The sequence below is a fragment of the Pezoporus flaviventris genome, unplaced genomic scaffold (genome assembly GCF_033815535.1).
Source record: "Pezoporus flaviventris isolate CSIRO_AGI_PZ_B2104156 unplaced genomic scaffold, CSIRO_AGI_Pfla_v1 ptg000079l, whole genome shotgun sequence".
In the NCBI taxonomy this organism is placed as follows: Eukaryota; Metazoa; Chordata; class Aves; order Psittaciformes; family Psittacidae; genus Pezoporus; species Pezoporus flaviventris.
In genome coordinates, this window is record NW_026892627.1 from 4478088 (window position 1) to 4498769 (window position 20682).

At 46.3% G+C, this 20682-nt stretch overlaps 2 long non-coding RNA genes across 3 annotated transcripts; both read left to right on the forward strand.

Moving 5' to 3' along the window:
- Nucleotides 1–254: 254 nt before the first annotated feature.
- Nucleotides 255–4944, forward strand: LOC133280032 (uncharacterized). The gene is made up of 2 exons (XR_009747042.1): nt 255–1415; nt 4758–4944. It is a non-coding gene; the product is annotated as an uncharacterized LOC133280032 (long non-coding RNA).
- Nucleotides 4945–9192: 4248 nt separating this feature from the next.
- On the forward strand, nt 9193–16736 carry LOC133280031 (uncharacterized). 2 transcript variants are annotated; one of them, XR_009747041.1, is made up of 3 exons: nt 9193–10184; nt 10580–10734; nt 14783–16736. It is a non-coding gene; the product is annotated as an uncharacterized LOC133280031 (long non-coding RNA). The 2 variants fall into 2 exon arrangements; XR_009747040.1 differs by having other exon boundaries at nt 9193–10734.
- Nucleotides 16737–20682: the final 3946 nt, after the last annotated feature.

Genomic DNA, 20682 nt, shown 5'->3' on the forward strand with positions numbered 1-20682 from the left:
CATGGGGCAGTCATGAGGGGAGTTCATGGGGCCATTCGTGAGGGCAGTTCAAGAGGGGCATTCATGAGGGGAGTTCATGAGGTGAGTTTATGGGGGCAGTCATGAGGTGAGCTCCTTGGGGGCAGTCGTTAGGGGAGTTCATGGAGGCAGTCGTGAGCGGGGAGAAGAATCCATGAGAGGTTGAAGTAATTTGGTGAGGGGAGAGGAGGATGACCATGAGAGATGAGGGTAAATCATGAGGAGACATTGTGAAGGGAGAGGAGGGTGGCCATGAGGGGTGAGAGTAAATCATGAGGAGACGTTGTGAGAGGAGAGCAGGGGTGATCATGAGTTGTGTGAGGGGAGCTCATGAAAGGAGAGCAGGGGCAGCCATGGACTGTGACTGGTGGCCATGATGGGAGACCTTGAGGGGAGATATTGAGGGGAGATGAGGGGTGGCTGTGAGGGGTAGGGGTGGCAGCTATACAAAGGAGGCTTCTATGGCAGGTAGATGAGGAGTGACTGTGAGTGGAGATCATGAGTGGCAGTCCTGAGGGGAGATGTTGAGGGAATATCAGTTTGCCCCTAGTGACATGGTTTAGTGGTGGGCTTGGCAGCACTGGGGTAATGATTGGACTCAGTCTTAGAGGTCTTTTCCAACCTAGCTGATCCTATGATTCTGTGATGCTGCTCTGCTGACTACAGGGAAGGATGCTCTGAGGTTGCATCTGCATTGTGGGGCTTCCATGTGCTTTGTTTTCTCACCCCTATTCTGGATACAAAGGATCAAGCTACCTGATTGGGGGGCGGACACAGACACATTGGATGTTTCTGAAACTCACCCCCTCCTGGGACAGGGCTTTTTTTAGACTGAAATAGGAAGCGCAAACCTCACCCTTAGCTTCCTCAAGGGTTTGGTTCTTCCTAGAGTTTTCTCCTTGCTGGAAATTTCTTTTTTGCACCTCTGGCCCTGATCCAGACACATGCTTAAGCACACACTTAGCTTCAGACCCTAGCCCCCTGCACTCCCACAAGTGACTTCTTGGATGAGTCTATATGTCCCTTCCTGCCTTGGGCAAGCTCATGCCTCTCTATGCTCCTGCTATGAGATGATGCCACCATGGCAAGGGGGTTGGAACTAGATGATCTTGAGGTCCTTTCCAACCGAAACCATTCTATGATTCTATGATGCGTCTCCTTTTCTCGACACTAGCAGCAGGAGGCAGGAGCATCACCTTCTTTTGCTATGCATCTGCCACAAAACTAGCCTCATACCTATGCAGGGAGAGAGTTATCAAATCTCTGGTGAGGGCATGTGAATGCTGCACCTGAAGATCTGGTGTCCCCAAGAACTGAACACCTGCAGCTCTGAGAGCTAATGTCTATGGGCCAGCCCATCCTCATCCTGCCTGCTCTTCTCACCAGGGCATGACAAGGTAATGCTTAAATTGCCAGTAGTGCCTGTGACTATTTGATGCTGGCTGAGATGGCCAACCAAAATCACAGCTGTTCTCACCAGCAAGGACTCAAAAACTTGCCTCCATGTCAATGATGTGCCCCAACACCCATTCTGCAGGGACTGGGACCACAAGTTCATTTTGGCACAGGCCACCAAAAACAGTCTGATCCATTTGGTCACATGAACCCAACAGCTTGGATCCAGGTAGTCTCCCAGTTTTGGCTGTGCAAGAGCTCTGATAGAAATTCAGGTTGGTTTCCCTACCCTTCCACTTCTGTGAATTTAAATTCTGTAAACCCTAATGCAAGGAACTGAAATGCATATTGATTAATGGCCTTTTATGGATGCCTTGTAGAGCATATAAAAAATTATTTAAAACTTGCATTCTAGTATTAACGACTCTTGTCTCTGGCACTTTGCAGTGATTCAGTCTTGACTTTTAATTGAAATGCTTTAGTTAATATGAATTCCTTCAGCCAGAGAAGATGAAGTGCCCCTTCAAGTGTGTGCCGCAGAGGAGCTTTTGACTTCAAGGTTCCCAAACTGAAGCAGCTGTGACATTCCTGAAGAGGAGCCTCTGTCCTTCAAGTGGGTGCATGTGGGTTGTGCTCCGAGGAGCCATTTCTTTGGACTTCCAATCTGTGTGCTGCTGATTTGATCACAGGGGGCTGCAGGACAAGCATTTCACTGCTCTGGCACTCAAGGCAATCACGTGGTAAAGATTAATAACGTCCTTCAACAGGGCAGTAACTGCGCTCATGGTGCAGCACTCAGAAAATGGTGGCACCTCAGGTGATGCTATTATATCCGACTTCTGACAGCACCAGTGCATATATATGAGACAAAATTACTGTTACCAGGTTGAACACCTCATGCCTCCTTACTCATTTTCTTCTGTCTCTACATCTGATCCCAGGAGGCTTGTTCCTAGCCTTGAAGCTCAGGTCTGAAAGGGCACCTTGACTTGAAAACTTTCCCTGGAGAGGATGTGGCATTTTGTAGGAGCAGAAAGAGATGGGAGCTTGGAGCTGCCAAGATGAATATGGCCCAGCTTGGTGGAGACAGCAGTTTTATTTAATATTTGCTAGCTCCATGGTGGCCAATGTGAGAGACAGGGTTCTGCCTTGTGGTTTGGTGAAGAAGACCAAGATCTTGCATGTTACGGAGACTTATTTCAGTGTTACCCTCCTGCTTTGTGACTTGAGCCTTCAACATGGCATGGGAGAGGATTTGTCTTTGTATTCTCTTTGCCTCCAAGGGAAGACAAGCCCACAAATAAGCACAGGGCCCCAGATGGGTGATGCAATGCCGGATCCAGTGCTCAACCCACCTAGGCCAATGCCTATATGGAAAGCTTGAGTCCCAGCAGTCCTCACTCCTACTGTTTTGTGAACTGAGAGACAACTGCATCTGTGAATCCACCCTTCTGAGCTTTTAAAGGAAATCAGGATTTTCCATCCAGTCTCTGATAGGACAGGATGTTGAACAACAATCAGTGCCTCAAGCCAGGGGGGAATAGGGATTTCCAGGTGGCATGGTGTTGGCACAGGATAAGAGAATCCCCATGTGTTAAAGTGGACCTGTGACTGTGAGAGCTAGAGATGAGTAACTGGTCTTGACCTATTATGGTTCAGGTTTAAAAAAGCGTTACTACATCTGCTGATTGCATGCTAAATGACCATTTGATTTTTTATGACTACATATAAAACGTGACCCAGCAGGTATCTGAAGTGCTTCTCACCACCACGAGTGGCTTTCCTATAGGTCTCATCAAAGCCACCAGTAACTGGATACTTCTTCTAAGACTAGTTGTTCATCCAGGTCATCATACATACAGTAAGCAGCGCTTTATGTGTAGATCCTGAGAGGAGTCACAATCACCAGCATAATTCAGGTGGTGAGTAACCATTAACCAACAGAAGGATTTAAAAAGGAAGTATTTTGCCAGATGCTGCAATTACATTTTTCCTTAAATATTAATTTTGTTCCTTCTCTGCTTTTAGTTTCTTGATGACTTCTTTATCTTTATGGTAACATACCCATCATGAAGAAAGCCCCTCAGCTTGTCAATCAGAAATTAATTTCTTGATGACAGCTGGGATGAGCACCCAGCTTTTCTGTCTTGCTCCTCACAGGGACTCTCCCGTGGCAATGCAAGCCCACTGCTCTGTGAGTGGACTCAACCTGGTCCCGTAGAGAAGCTCCTCACAGGGCAGCATGGAACCCCCAGATTTGAAGATAAGCTCCAAGTCACTTTAGGATCCATCTGCTAGAAATTCTAAGCAGTGTGTTTTTTCATATCCAAAGAAGGTCCATGTGTTCCTTCCTCCCAGGTGGTAAAAATACCACTCTATATCCAGTTGTGCCATTGTGGCATTTTAGGGGTCAACTGAGTCAGACTGTGTTTCCAAGGCTTTTTGTTGTTGAGGTTGTTGATTTTACCTTGGGAGTCAGACAGTAATGGGCTTGACTCTCTAGGTCAAATGCTTAGCTGGAAACCATGGGGTTCGTTAGACAGCAAAGCAGTTCTTTGCCCCTGTGAAGTAAAGGAGTTAAAAATCATGAGCTAAATCTCCAAAACCCAAGCTGAGACATCCTTTAGATCCAATGTCATTGTACTTGCCTAATTCATTTTTTTTTAACCAACTCTGAGAGCTATAAACTCTAAGAGTAGGCAAAAGTGCATTCACATGTCTTGGCTATCTTAAGGAGTGTGTGTGGTGGTGTAGTTTGGGTGTACGAAGAGTACCTTGCCAAAGACTGTCCAGACTTTCCAAATTGCGGTGCTTTGTGCACATGGGTAGATCTGAATGTAGCCCTCATGAGTCTGTCAAATAACTAACCACATCCTACACTGCTTACAGATGACAACAACATTACTGTGGGGCTTTCAGCAAGCAGTAAGTTATGATTAGAAATGATGGGGGTTTATAATAAATAAATGGAGCATTCAGATGGAAAAGTTTGAGCTACTCCTCTAATCATGCCCTAGAGTGGCTGTGTGCTTAGGGAAGCCTTCCCCTCACTGTTGTACCATCGCACTGTACATCATCTTTCAAAGTCACTTCAAAATGCAGTGGGTTCAGTTTGCTTTTGCTTGGAATCAGAGTTTCGCTGTTCAAGGAGAAAGCAAGACTCTGACACCACCACCACTTCTTTTTTTTCCTTGTTTTGTTTTGAAGGTAGTGTTCACAGTTGCTTTTCTGTGCACAAAATGAGGACGCTGGCAGTAGCTATCTGGAGTTTGTTCACACTAAAATCAGAGTGAAATGTCCTAACAGCATAGTCCATAATTCATGACTGTTGATTCCTCTCCTAGGCTACAGTGACATCAGTAAGCAACAAAAGACTGGATCCTCTCGAAGAATTCGAGGAGGAGATATTAGAGGTATTGGGCAAATGCTCTCCAAAGGACATGGAAACTGTAGCAGCCTGCCATCCCCCTGCAAGAAAAATGGAGTGAAAGCACATGAGATTTAAGTAATAAAAAATGTGAGTTTAATGCAGATTCGTATTTATATATTGCAGCATCTGGAGTTTCCAATGAGTGTGACCACATCCTCTTAGAGTTGAGCAAGCCTTTACAAGTGAACCACAAGGAAACACATAAATTATTTGCTTAGGGAGAAAGAAAAGCTTTTGTTTTCTGTTATTTTACAGAATGCCCTTCTGACACAACCCTGTTTCTTCTGAGACCTGTGCTATGCAAGCACATTGTTGTTGTCCCAAAGGACATATCCCATCTCCCATCTTTAAGACACATTCCACTCTCCTGACTTTAAGACAAGGTAATAATATTTTCCTGACAACCAGAATAGAGAGGAAAGCTTAATAAATAGTTGTGTTATTGTATTGCTAGAGCATCTGAATAGTGTGGCAGAACTGGATATCACCTGCTTTTTTCCTTTCAAGCTAGGGACATACCATGTCTGGGCAGCTTCTTTGATTTACCGTCCCTCAGCCTCCAACAGCACCTATTAGCAACCCATCTGTTGGAGAGAAAACCCATCTAGTTCCACTCTGTAGTTATTTAAGGAAAGGGACCAACAAAGGCTTATATCATCCAGGAGTCTGAGTCCTGTGGGAAACCATCAGGTTTTAATTTTTAGCTCACACCATAGACAGGTAAGTCACTGAGACCAGACTTGAGCATTGTCTGGTGGTGCAAAACTGGTGGGTTATGAATGTGTTCCCATGATCCCATGTCCATGGTTTGGGGTTGGTTTTTTTTTTTTTTTGTTTTTGGTTTTTTTGACAAATCCAGAGCATGTGCTGCAGTGTTCTTGGCAACTGGCAGCCTGTCCATGCCACCAGCCATTGCAGCCAGCATGGAAATATTCGCTGGCACACCAGGACACGTGGGTGCTCTTGCATGGTGAAGAGTTTTGTGGAGGGCATTGCTTTGAGGATAGGCTGATGTCTCTAATTTACTACCTTAGCAAAAGCCTCTGAAAAGCAATGAGGCAGAATGCCATTGCATTGCCAGGGCATGGCACAGCACCAGTTCCACAGCTCCACTTCCCAGGTGTTATCTTCAATGATGCCATATAGGAACAGTGACCCCAGAAGTGGCCTTTCCCCATGAGACACCATGGTGGAGATAAACACCAAGTCTTTGTGTTGGGGATGGCTATCATGAATGGCAGATGGTGCAAGAGGAAGCATAGCCAGCAGGATCAGCCAGTGTTTTTCCTAGATGATGAATCAAAGCCATAAAGCTGCTGGCTCCTGCCTTGCATGGTGTCCAGTCCAGGAGAACAGAGAGGACTGGTGGCAGAGGGTTGGGCCACAAATGTGGTTAAGATCCCCAGCAGAGGAAGAGCCTTGAAAGCAGGAAAGTGGAGCTCTGGAAGACATGCTGAACTCACTCTAGACTGGGTGGGGCAGAAGACCAAAACATGAATCAGCTACAGAGCACTGAAACGAGGCTAATCTTGGTCATTTGGAGTTGGCTGCCACTGACTTGCCTTGTTGCCAGTGAGTTCAACACAAGCTGGACAGGATATGCCTGGCAGAGAGCCTGCTGAAGTTGATTAAATCACCATGCTGTTGCTGCCTGAAACCCTTCCTACACCCCTTTCTGAAATGGCTTTTGCAGCAGTACACTAGCACCCTGGAGCATCAACCGGACGTCTTCCCATTCTTCCTGCAATGGACAGCAATGGAGTGTGCGCTTGGTTAGCATACAGGAAGATGGACCATTATATTGATCATTGCTTCTGTACGGTGATCTCTTCTGTTTTGCCCTGCAGGATGTAAGAGCAAGAAGGGCTGGAGGAATGAACCATCGCTGAGGAGAAACAAAACCACCAAGGACTTCTGTGGCTCTCTCACTGCGCCGTGGGAACCAGGAAGGATGTGTCAAGAGACATAACAGCCTGCTTGCCCATGAGACTGTGCGATACTCCATGCTTCTGAAAAAAAACAATGTTGCAGGGAATCCCTGGCCATACTCTGGAGCAATACCTCGAGCCTAACATAGTACGCAAGAGATCTCTCTGTGGTAGGGACAGGGCACCCACTTACGCTAGCATATCTCCCAGCGTCCTTGGCCTTCAGACAGATCAGCCATGACTGTATGGTGGAGGACACGGGTAGAGGTGGAGCAGAAGCCCCATGTTCCTAGCTGCACCAGTGACCAGTGGAGGGGTATCCAGGAGGGACAGCTAGCTCAGTCCACACAAGCCAGGTAACTGCTTGGCTCCTAATGGGAACCTGGAGAACATCAAGGAACAAGGTCTCCGTGCAGGTCCTGTCCTATTGCCCCACAGGGGCTGACCTAAGCCTCTCGCTCAAACTTACCAGCTCTACCTCACTTTTCTTTGTGTGGATAAGTTGAGTTGCTGAAGAGTCCAGATGTGTGGGATGCTCTTCCAGTGAGTTTCATAGGAAAGAGCAAAGGCAAGGCCAGTCCCATCCTGAATATGAGCAGAGAGCTTTATCATGGCTGGTGGTTGCAAAAAGTGGGGGAAATACGGCAGTGAGTCAGGAAGCGTTGGGTTTCATCAGAAAATGGCAAATGCAAGCCAGTTTGCAGAGAGTGACAGAGAAGAATGGAGATTTGGGGTACAGCAAGCAGAAAGATAGGTGGAGGGCTTGTGGGAGTCTAGGTTAGATGCAGGGTGTTCCAGCAGAGAGGTTAGCAAAGCAACCAAGAGATCTCATGGTAGGAAATCTTTGAAACAATAGAAAATCTTCAGAAACAACATGACAGCATCATTTTATACTGGGTTAAAGATCTGATTCTTGTGGCCCCAGTGTTTAACTCTGTCCCTAAAACTCAAATTACTGCGCTGTTTGATGATGATGGCTTTAGGTGCTTTGAAAATCACAAGTATATTCTGCAGCATAATTGGTCTAAAATAGGTTTTCCTCATTCTTCTGATGACAGCATCAGGGCCAGACCTCCTAGGTGTTTTAACCTGCTTGTTTACACTGCTTCAAGGGAGATTAGAGTCAGGCACCACATTTTTCCTTTAGTCTTTTTTTCTGTCTTTACTTCCTCATCCCTGACAGGGGAAGCACTGTTCTTTCCATGCTCCTTGTTTCTGATTGAAGCAGACAATAGAAAAAGTGACAATTAGGAAATAAAGAACCTACAGTGTCTGCTTTGGAAGGGAGAGCACATCCCACTGCTGAGCAGCACCGAGTCAAACCAGTGGCTGCCTGTTTGGGTCAGATGAAGATATTGCTGCCTTATATTCCTGGAACTGCCTGAGATAGCATGGGACACTGCTGCTCTACAGACCAAATAATAATATTAGCATTAGTGTTGAGTAGTATGCATTTATAGTAGTCCTGCAAGGAGCAGGGAGTTGGACTTAATGATACTTATGGGTCCCTTCCAAGTTGAGTTATTTTATGATCCTATCATTTCAGGATGCTCAATTGCAGTTTGGAAAATAATGGTGATTAGAAGCAAATGGCAAGGCCAAATAACTTATTATTTGGGAGATCAAGTAACCATCTGGGGCAGGGTTGCAGATACAAACTTTGGTCTTCCCAGATTACTGTCCTCTGCCAAAATGATTAAAGGTTGCTAAGCAGTGTCAGTGTATTTCCCCCAAACCGAAAGAATGTAACAAAAGTGAACGAGTTCAGTGCAGAAGAACTGAACTTTTATCAAGCCTAAATATAGATAATCATTGGTAATGATGATTTCTGTTCCTTAAAGCATGCCGGGCACCTGAAACATCTCATGAAAGCCAAGATACTTTCTTTATGTTGTTTACAGTGCAGAAATCTTATGGATCAGCCAAGGTGGACGTGCAACCCCTTCTCCAGGTCTTGTTTGGCCCTTGTTCAGTGTCCAGGGCTCTTGCCAAATGCTGCCTCAAGCCTCCTTTTCCATCCCTTCCAATGCCAGGGAAAATGAAACCCAGTCTCAGACTGTCTTCCTCCACTGCAAATAATAAAACAGAAAACCTTACCAAAGTACAACCTTATGAAAGGAAAGGCAGACAAAGAGAGCAGAAGGAGAGAGAAGATAGCATCCTAAACTATGAAACAAGACTCATTTTCTCAAGGATCCCACCCAATAGCCTCTCCAACCTCACATTTACAAGGCAGCAACAAGCCCCTTCCTGTCAATGTATCACCTTCACCTTTTGTGTGTCTCCACCCTCTTGCCCAGGGAAGGATGCTAGGTCTGAAGGTCCCCCTGGAGCTCTTGCTCTCTGCTAGTCTCTTCTGTCCCTCCTGGTCACCTCTCTCATCTCCACAGAATATCCTGTGGTGCCTCCACAGGACTACAAGCCTAGAGAGAACCTCAAAGCCAGCACTTACCACAAAAGGGGGTATTTCCCAAATAGGGTTTTGGGACTATGGTAGAGTGATCAAAGCAGTCAGGAACTGCACATGGTGGTGACACGGGAAACAGGCATAGTAGATGATGGAAGGTCCAGGATAAAGGATGAGGACCTGAAATCATCCCATCATGTCTCATCAGGGACACAAAAAGGAGTCTGAGGTGCACAGCAGAAAACTACCAGTAGCACAGGGACCATCAGTGCTTGCTGGAAGTTCACCTGCCTGCCTAGGTGAGGACTAGCCAGCAGTGGAGATGTTGAGTAACATGGGGCTGGTGTGCACTCCTCCGATGCAGCCAGCTGTGTGCTGTTCATCTCTCCAGATTTCCTAGTACTTGTTCTCTTGTTCTGGGAAGAGGAGAGAGCTGCAAGAGGCCCATCTCACGGGGATGTTTAGAGAAAGGAAAGTCCATTGTGTGAAAGAATTTGGTATTCCAGGGTTTGTTTTCCTTCTGACACAGAACAAAACACCACCATGTCAAAACCCTCTGTAAGGCAAAACAGAACCAAAAAAAATCCCCCAAAAGCAACAAACTGTGGCGTTTAGTTTGGACATGGTCTGTAGAAGCATTTTTCTTTTCTTTTTGGGTTTTCAGTCATCAGGATACCAACTACTGTAGCTATTTCAGGAAAAGGAAAAAAAAAAAAGGAAAACAAAATCCTTGCCAGAACAAAGAAGGGGAGCCTTTTCCTGCGCCAAGATCCAACCCTGCCTTCAGTGGGTTTTCTGTGTGGTGGCACCAGGATCAAAGTGGTTCCCTTCTTTCTGCCCTAGGAGGGGAGCAGAGCTGCAAAGGACCCTCCAAATCTTAAGTGGGAAAATCAGGGAACAGGCATTGCAGTGACCATAGAAGGCATCAGCAGAGTGGTTTTGCATTAGCTTTCCATGAGCAGAAGGACTCCTACAAAGCAGTCAAGAAATTTTAGAAAGCTTGCATGTAAAGGTTGGCTCCCAGCAACAAAACTGGGGGCAAGTCACTGATTTGCTTGGTGCTTTGGGTTAGACCCTGCAAATGTCTTTCATGTCAAGAGCCTCTGGCCCAGCTCTCCGGCCCAGTTTCCCAGCTTCCCTGATGGTCCTGGATGGGCTTGTGTCTCTCTTTATGCTTTCAGCCCCTGGGAAGGTGCTATTTTGTAGGTACTGCTGCTTGGGTGAGTTTCCCCAGTGGGGCAATCCAGGGTGCCGATGTCTTCAGTGGCGGCAAAAAAGCAGCCCGCCACCACGTCTCTCTGCGAGTGTTTTCTGAGCGCTTGGCATGGCGCCTGGCCGCATTTCACTGCTGCCTTTTCATTTGCGTTAATTCACTGCGTTTCCTTTCTTGCTCCTTGCAAGGAACAGAGGGAGAGCTTGTTCCAGCAGACTGGCCCCATCCGCTCCACCCGGCTCTGCTGGAGCGAGGGTTGGAAAAGAGGGATGGAGGCAAAGGGGTATCTCCCACCCCTCCGGGGCCCCGTGTGCCGCCTGCGTGCTGCTTCCCAGCAAATACGGTAAGCGTTCAGCCTAAAAATGTAAGTCTGATCTCATGACACAGGGTGGCCCTGCATTCCTCACCTCTGACATAACCCGCTGGGAGTGTTCTCCGCAGAAAAACACAAACAAGATGTACTGGTGGGCTGGCGGTGGGGGCCAGGCGGCTGGCAGATGTGCTCCAGAGCCCCCGCGCAGCCCCCCGGGTGCCGCAGCCCTGCTCCAGCACAGCCTGTACCCTCCCGGCACGGGTGAAACCGCAGCCCGTGCTGGGAGGACAGAGCCGTCCATTGCTTCTTATATCAGGCGATGCACGGGTGTGTGCCGCAGCCTCCCCTCTCCCAGCCCTGTGCCCTAGGCAGGGGGGTGGTGGCAGGGTAACTTGATGTGGTTCAGTATCATCCAGGGAGGCAACAGAGCTCCCCTGGGATTTTGCTTGGTGAATGCCTGAGGGCGTTTTTTAAGGACTTGTGGTGCTTTTGCAATCGGTTGGTGGTTGTTATTTTTTGCCTCATGTTTGTTTCTGCATCTCAGTCTCCGTGAGGCAGGCTCTGCTCTGGGCTTGCCATGACCATGGCTGGTGCAATTGTTCCACTGGCCTCCCATCCCCATTAGACTTCCACGCTTATCAGGAGCTCCACTGAAGCCAACAGCCCTGTATGCTCTGAGTGCATCATGCCCAGTGCCCTACACAACTTGTCACCCAAAGCCTTGGGTTTCACAGGGCACTTGATGCCTCCTTGTACCCCAACAGGGCACAGGGATTAAATGATTAAATGGTCACATGGAGAATCAGGGCAGAGTAGTGATGCGAGTCCCACTGCCATAAGCACAAAGCTGACTTTCTTCCCAGCCAAACCCCCCTGCAAGTACAGCCTTCTCTTGAGCAGGGGGCAGATCCTGCTCTGCACGGAGCTGACCTCCCATCTCACCCAGCCACATCACACCACTTGTTTACTGTCTTTTGCAGATGCCCTAAACCCTGACAACGACCTATTTTCCCTTCTGTTGCGCAAAGCTTCTTTCCTAGAAAGAGGCTTTGTAACGCTCGGTCTGACCAGCCCAGCTCTCCTCCATGTATGTAAAAGGAGACTTCAAATGACTGGCAACTTAACTCAAACACACCCAAAACCCACACGCTGATGAGTTGGAAGGCTCTGTCAGATGCTACCTGAAACCATCATGTGAGACTGCCAGTTCGGTTTGCAGAGGAATCAGATGAGCTCTGTCAGCCTTCACATCCACTCCTCAAATTTACTTCTTCTTACTAGTGCTTTTCATCTGTCTGCTCCTGCTCCAGCATTCAAGAAAGCTAGGAGAAAGTTTTTCTCCAGACATTTCTCCTCTCTTTCTGTCCTTACCTTTGTGTGGCAATGAAAACGTCTGATTTATTTTTTTTTTTAAGGAAATTCGGGAAAAAAAATACAAATTAAATCTCCTCATTTCTCTGCCATACTTCCAAGTTTTCAGAATTATTACTCCTCTGGCAGAGGATGGTTTGCAAGGCAAAACAAGACAAACAATGGTAACAAGAGAAACAATGGTTCAAATTTGCTTGTTCAGAGCACACAGTGTTTGATCCCAAGCAGGAGAGCGCTTTTGCTCATTGGTTCAAGCTTCTTTTCAAGCACCCCTTCACCTTGGGGATCTCCATCCTTTCCTTAGGAGGTGCCCTGGCTGTGCCCAAGCTGTAGCAGTGTTATCTCCTCCTCCCACAGTGATGGTTTCATTCAGCTCCTCCAGTTCTTCTCCATCTCTAACCTACAGCCCAGCTTTTTAAGTTAACTCAGAGTCTGTGCTGGTTTATTTTACTGTGCCAGGCTGTAACTTGAAGCTACAAACATAAATTCAGCCTAACAAGTTCCCCTTGGCCAGCTGAGAGCACAGGTTAGAGATTAATCCAACAGCAGCAGATGGTCTAGGTTGAATGCTTGCTGATTGCCCACAGCTGCTTTTTCCTGTCCCCTTGGTACCTGCAGCTTGGCTTGGTATCTAGCTGTGCTCTTGCCTGGACAGACAAGCTGCTCTAAATGAAAACAGAAATGCACAAGAAGCCCGATGTGCTGGGGTCAGGGTCTGGTTGTGAAGCAGCTCATGAGCCCACCAACAGCTACACTAAGAGCAAACCTTGGGAGGGTCACCAAGATATGGTGACTTCCTCTCTGGCTAAGTACTTTTTTGCATAGGGACCCAGGTATTCTGCCTGGGTTCTAGCGGCAGGACACAAAACTGCTTTGGGTAACCACCAGTTTTCCTCCCTGAAATTCTTTCCTAGAAAATAACATGGTATCTCTGTCAACTACATAAACCCTGCCTGGAAAGCACAGGGAATAAAGAGCCCTTGACTAGAGTTATTCTTTGAGCTTTGGTAGCTCTGCAGATAATTTTCTCCAGTTCACAGATGAGTGAATGTGACATGAGGTTGAGGTGATACAAAATACAAGTGGTCTTTAAGAGGTCATGGTATTTTATTTTTTGCCTGCTTCTAAATGTGCATAGAATGCAAACAAGTAAGGACTTGGCTGATGGGCTGGTGTCTGCTTGCTTATACAGGGATTATTTGGCACCTGGGATTTTTAATTGCATGACATTGTTAGGGATAGCAGTCACTGGGTATCTTTGGGAATCTTGGCTATGACCAGAATCAAGCCCTGAGCCCCTGGCGATGGACTGCTTCAGTGTCCCCATCACATGCTGAGATAAAGCATCTCTACAGCCAGTCATCTGTATCTGTTTTTTGTAGTTGATGAGCTGTGTATGGTACTTTTGCCCATAATAGTGGTCAGTCCCAGCAGCCCATCTGAAGAGACAGAAACTGTTAGGTGCTGTAAACAGACAAGGGCTGGGATGTTGTCAGGTGTCTTTAACACTGAGGCAGCAGTGATGTGTTTCCAGTTCCATTAATTTTCTCCATTTTAAAGCTGAAACCCATGAAATTAGTAAGTAGGGGAACACCAATGTTAGGATTAAAAAATAAAAAAATAACAAAACAAAAGAAAGAAAAGAAGCCTTCTTCTGAGCACCCAAAAGTCACAGGAACCACAGGGTAATAAAACATGTACCTGCGTTATTATTTTGCTGTAATTCTGTGCACAGCTACAGAATGTATAGCCTACTCCTGGAATTGCTCTTTCTATTGTTGCATCTATGGGCTTAGATTTAAGGTCAAATTACCTAATTTAAGAATTGAGGAGTATCATCTGATCCACAGTAACTAACCAGGTTCATGCAGGAGTAATGCCCTGCCTCCTGACCATCTACCTCAGTTTCTGAAATCTTCTCCTGTAAACCAGTAGGTCTCAAACCAAAGGCCAGGTTTGTATCATGGGCCATGATACAGCAGTATAACAAGCATCCTAAAAGACAGTACCCTAAAATATTCAGGCATAAGCTAAAACTTATGCTTGGTGTTCATACCAAGCTTGAAATTTCCTTTCACATTCCTTTCTGACTAAAGAATGAGAGGGGGAAAACACAGCCCTGCCCATAGTCACTGCTGGACAGAAAAATCCCATTACTGCCTTCTCCATCAGGCAGGAAAGGCCTTCAGAATGGCACTGGAAGGTCACATATTTCATTGCTGTCTTGTTTTCTATGAAATTGCAGCCCGCTGCTTCCCAAGGCTGAGGATCCAGCCCCTCTGGATCTCACTTAGGAGATGTCATGGACTTGCTGCCATCCACAGGTTTCTCTGATGAGAAATCATCCAACAAGCTGCTGGTCCTCATACCTTTTGTATTTGGAAGTCTATTCAGCTTTACCAGAGGGCAGGAAACCAGCAAAGCATTATGAACCCAGGATGAAAATAGTGGCACTGCAAAGGTCTGCCTTTTATAATTTTTCACTCTGATTTCCTCTTTCTATACCAAAATGTGCCAACAATTGTTTGTTGTTTTTTTTTTTTTCCCACAAACTTTTTAGAGCCCGCCGCAGAACACATGGGAATCAGTGAGGTTTGTGCTATTAGTTGATCTAAGAAAGGACTGATGTGGATTGCAATTTTCAAGATCTGCAAGGAGAATTGCATGGGTGGTATCATTATGTTCAAATAGTAATTTGGGTTCTAAGCCTCTTACAGAGTGCTAAAATACTACCCTGGCCATTGGTATGACATGGAGGAGGAGACTTGGAGACAGCAACCCTGACACCCTCAGCTTGGTTGTGCCAGATGTAATGTAGGAGGCTGGAAAACCTCAGGTAATCACTTCGACCACATTCAAACCACTTACTATGGAGTATGATAAAGCCCTAAACATGCGCGGGGCTGGAGGGACATTGTGAGCAATATCATCCAGAACAGCAATGGACCTGGCATGCTCTGCAGCTGGTGGGGAACTGCAGGACCCTGTTCAAACAAACCTTATATGGTGCTTTTATTTCTTCCCACTGATGGTGTACAGAACTAGGGATCTGGCAGCTCTGGAAATGCAAAATCCTGAAGTAATCATGGTTTTCAGGATAATAGTAGGTACTGAAGTCTGTAACTGAAGTTACATAGTCAGAAGTCCGAGGAGTGCCCTTGGTTTTGCGGTGCTGTATCTGGTGGGCAAATTTTTCCCAGCCCATGACCAATTCTCCCTGATGTTTGAGGAAAAGTGCAAGCAAAAAAGCTTCATAGTGCAGTAACCTAGGCCATTTTCTACAAAATAAGGCAATTAAGGACCAGAAACTCTTCCAAAGTGCTACAAAGACATGACGCTGTTGTTCGTTTTGTCTGGACCTGAGCCCAGGGCCCATGACTAGACCTGTCGTATCCCCACACCTTCAAAGCCAGAGCCTGGGCTGTGTTTGTGCTCTCCTGTCGCAGGGTGAGAGCTTTCCTGGAGCCACCGAAAGAGCTTGAACACTTTCTTCTGTAATCTGTCGTGACTGTCAGGATGCCAAGAGACATGCCAGACCTAGACCCTGGGCCAAAATAGCTATGTAGACATGCCCAGAAAGGAGAGCTGGCACAAGGTGTTGTATAAAGTGAGATACATGAAGCTGCAGGCAAATATTTTGGTAATCGCATGGGTAGCTTAGGCTTGGCAGAGGGCAGGGCACGTCTGCTCATCAAGAAAGGAGGAGGCAAAACTTTATCAGCTTGGAAAAGGGTTGGAGCCTGTTTTAGTGGGAACTCAGGGGAGCTTCAAGGGGTTAAACAAAAATAATTGCCCCAGAAAGGTTGAGGTGAAGGACTCAGTAGTGTCCCAGGGAGGCCACAAGCACCTTTTCAAAATAGGTTTTTCCAGGTGACAAGATCCCATTCCTGATAATGTATCATTATAATTACCATTTCATGGTAAGGTTCAGAAGTGACTGGAGGAAGGACCATACACTTTGCTCAATGTTTGTGCAGGGAGAGCCTCCACGTGTCTCTTCACCTCCGTGTTGACCTAGAAAGTTCAGCCTCAAAGGATGGGAGAGGAAAATCTAGTCCCTACAACTGGGGTAGCTACAGCACAGAGTCAGTGAGGCAGACCGCAGACACACTGCACTAAAGCATTGCACCTAATTAGCTTCTGCAAGTTGGGTATATATATGCCCGAAGAGGTTGTTACTGTCGCTCACAGCCATCCAGTTCCCTGCTGAATGTTTTTGATCAAAGTCTTCCCAAGCTGATCTATTTTCAGCCCAACCCACTCAATACCTTGATTGCTACACAGCTCTTTTAGCTGCTCTTAGGTAAACATGCTGTCGCTCCTTGGCATTTTGCCTTTCTAAGCCAAAAATACAAGTGGCACAGAAAATAAGAGAAGCTGTTCTCCTTCGCCAGGAAAAATTATGCTATTTCTGAAATAAACTGTTTTTAATACACCTCACTGGCCATGCACGTATACACTTACATATAAATATACTTGAAATGGAGGTCCAGCTGTTGGCATCATCTGCATACATGGAGACAGAAACAGAGAGACAATTATGTACCTATAAACCCAGACACATCTTCAGTCCAGTCTGTATCTGAATGCAGAGTTTTGGTTATGCTGAGATATCAGGGGCTGACTCCCATTAAAATAGGTCCACGTGTACTCAACTCAAACCTGTGGGTTATGTTCTCTTCTGGAGAGCTCATCTGCTGTGGCTGTCCTTAGGGAGGGTGACTAGCATGATGCTCATACTGGGAACTGTTTTGCATCATATGGTGGAGCAGGGGGTGTGGAACAGATACTCTGGGGACCCCTCTGTGCTAAAAGCCATAACTGGTGACTATGCACATGAGATTGGCTTTGCCCATCCTTGGTTCTCTATGGGCTGACATGGCCCCACATGAGATGAAGGACAGCACAGGAAGCACTTCACAGATCCACCCTCAGTCAGCATCCCCGGAGCTAAGCCAGAGCAGGCTTCAGCAGATCAAAATCAGAGATCAATCCATGGCAGACCTTATTTTTACAGAATGACAAAATAAGGTCTGCCATGGGTTGAGAAGATCCACCAGCCAGACCTTAAAGTCATGTTTTCAGTTTCCCCTCTAGTAAGTAAGCACATAGAAGTCAACAATAGATGGAGCATCACATGGAGTTGCAGAGGTCAGCACAGAATTCAGAAAACCCGCAAGTCTGAAAAAGAAATAATTTGGAAAGGGGAGCATCTGGGAGATTATTGTGACATGCTGAGGAAGAAAGCAGTACATACTGGTGTGTGCTGTCTTCTCTGCAATATGCACCTGAAAGTTTTGATTTTGTGGAAGAAGACAAAGACGGGCAGATAACAAAACAAGCTGACAGCTCCTGGGTAGGAAAGATTTTTGTGTTTTTTCTTTGGTTGGAGACTAGAGAATACAGGCAAAAAGGTGTTAAACTGCAGACATAATGGGCAGGAGTAAAGCAGGCAAATGTAAAACAAAAGATTTTATGCAGCAAGTGCAGATTGAGGCAATGTGATAGAGAAGGACAGCTTCTTCAGGAGTTTATATAGTACTGTAGGGAGTCTGGGTGACAAATAAGGGATTCAGGTGAGTGCTGCAGTAATGGGCTGCTATGTGTGATGGAAGATGGAAGGGAGGAAAGGAGCAGAGGACACCTATTAATAAAAATAGCATATTCCATTTAAGCTTTATTGGTAGCTCAGAGCCAGGGAGTCTTTCATGCCTTTGCATTTTTGAGCTAACATTACCCAAGAGTGGGTAGTGGCAGGGATCCGCGATGAGCACTTAAAGTGGAGAATAGCTCCAGCCTCTAATATGAAGAAATTAAAAGACTTTGGTTTACAGAGATGTCAGTCTGAGAAACCTGTGTGTAGCAGCAGAATAGCATTAGTGTTTCTAAAAACACAGCTGGTCATTTCTGAATATGCAATATCATGTATCAAAAATGAAATCATTCAGCTGAGGTCTCAGTATGGTGGCTATGGACTAATTCAACGCTGGACGAAAAATTAACGGTTGCCTTGGGACCGGTGTTTACTAGCTAGTGACATTCAAAGGAAGGACATTCCCATGTGGTCATGGGGAGAGCAGTGACAGTGCAAAAAGATAAAGTGATCACAGTGGACAAAGAGCAGGTGATGAACTCGCTCCAAAGGAGGGTCAGAAGGGAATGGTGTCATCCTGGAGGTGAAGGTCTGAGTCAATATGAGAGGGATGCAGAGGTAAGGTTGCTTCCATGCAGGGTGTTAATGAAACAAGTACTGTAAACTTCCTGCTAAAACAGTGCTGGGAAGTTGGGCATGGTGAGTCACCAACATAATCTGAGAGCTGGAGGCCCCCCACAGGTTGAGGGTTAACAGACAATCTAAATTTGAGAGCGGACTTCATTACAGCTGAAGATTGCCTCCAAGGGTAGAGGATACAAGGTACACTGCAGAGAAAAATGTGACAATAGCAGAGAGGTGGAAAGCTGAAGTGCAGGTGAATTTACATTAGAAAGGAGGCAGGTTTTTTAACAGTGATGCTGACAAGTGATTAGGGCACACTTAAGAGCAGCAGTATATATTCCCCACACCAAGCCTTGCGTGCAGCTAGTAGACACCTTAGCAGGCCATGGAGGGAAAGAGGCACCTTAGAAGCACCATAACTCACCTGGTTAATTTTTGATATCCACTGGAAGATGGGATGCTTGTGTCCTGGCTTACATCAACTGCTCCATCAGTATTTCAACAGATTTAGGTAGACGAATGCAGAACCTTGTACTTCCAAATCAATGCTGCTCCCATGACAAATTGAACTTTCAGCCAGAAGATGGAATTCCCGAAGGGGTAAGTTATCTTTAATGGACTGTGAATGGTCAGAGGTTGCAATTTTCATGGCTCCAGCCTGTGCATCTCATGCTGCATGAAACATGCTGGATGTAATGTCAGGCAATTTACCTATGGCCATCTCTTCATGCTGAGCAAATATTTGTCTTATCATGGTTTTAATGTGCCCGTCAGTGATAGCTAAATGTCAAGCACAAAATAAAGCAGTGCCACCTGGGAAAGACTCTGCCACATGTTGCTTTTGTTCGAGGTTTTATCAGTATGTTGGGTACAAAGTTCGGCAGTGAGGCAACATAAAGAAATTCTATATTTCCAGAGGTGGTGTTTGAGGGGCATTCATGACATTTGGACACAATGCAGTTCATAGAGTATTATTATTGGGTGTACTGCTCAATAATGACTGAGTCCAAGCCCCCAGCTTTTCATCCCTTCTCCCTCTTGCTCCTGGTGGCTCTGTTGCATCTGACACCAATTTGCTCTCTGGTGTTTGAAGCCAAGTTTCTTGTCCAGTGACAGAGTGTCTCCAATCCGGAAGGGGCTGCTGCAGAGAGCCGCAGCTCTGCAGGCTACTGCCACATTTGGAGTGACCGGGAGGTCGCTCAAAAAGAAGAAAACAAAGGCAGTGATCACCCTGCAGTGCACAGCAGCCACAGAGCTGGGAGAGAAGGGGAACACAAGCGGTACATTTAAGACCCCACAGAGAAGGGAAAACACAGGAAGTACATTTAAGACCTTCATTTTGCTTCATAGTATATTCCTTATGCTTTCCATAAAATACTTCTTGTTTTTTAATCTTACTCTTTCCTCTTTACCATTCCCTCCCATTCCTTTGCCCCTTCCCCTTCCCTCCCATTCCCTTGCCCCTTCCTCTTCCCTTGCACCTTTTCATTCCTGTGTCCCTTCCCCTTTCCTTGCCCCTTCCTCTTTCCTTGGCTCTGCCCTTTTCCCTTTTCTCTACCATCTCTTCTCTTCTTCTCTTTCCTCTGTCCCTTTCCTTATCTCTTCTTTTCTCCTCCCCAGTCCTCTCCTATTTCTCTGTACCAAATGAAAAACAAGGACTATGAGGATTCTGCCTGCATAGATGGAGAAGCTGGGAAAGCAGCAGGGAGGGCTGACCTTGGAGCACAGAGAGAAGTGTCTGCCAGCTCCAGTTTGATGGCAGTTAGTGTTACAGCACAAAGGGGGAAAGGCAATTCTTGGGAAGAGATGGGGGCTGGGGGAGGGGGGGGCAGTGAAGAACAACGAAATGGCAAAAAGAGCTTTGGAGGGATGCAGCAGAGCTATCCCTTGTGCACCTGCCTCTATTGTGACTAGGTGCAACGCTCCCATTTCTCAAGCAATTGTAACTCTCTGGGGAGAGAAGGAAAATCCATGGAGATGATCTGGAACATACCCAAAATGAAGCCATTTTCTGCTGGAAAAGTCTGTAAAACCACAGTGCTGTAATGGGAACTAAGACCCTTCTGTAGGATACTTGGGCTTGTATGTGTATTGTGATGGAGCACATCCAAAGAAGAGCAATGAAGCTGGTGAAGAGTCCGAAGCACAAGTCTTACGAGGAATGGCTGAGGGAACTGGGGTTGTTTAGACTGGAGAAAAGGAGGCTGAGGGGAGTCCTTACCACTCTCTAAAACTACCTAAAAGGAGGTTGTAGTGAGGTGGGGCTCGGTCTCTTCTCGTAAGTAACAGATGATAGGACAAGAGGCAATGGGCTCAAGTTGTGCCAGGGGAAGTTTAGACTGGATATTAGGAAAAAATTCTTCACTAAAATGGTTATTGGAAGAGATTGC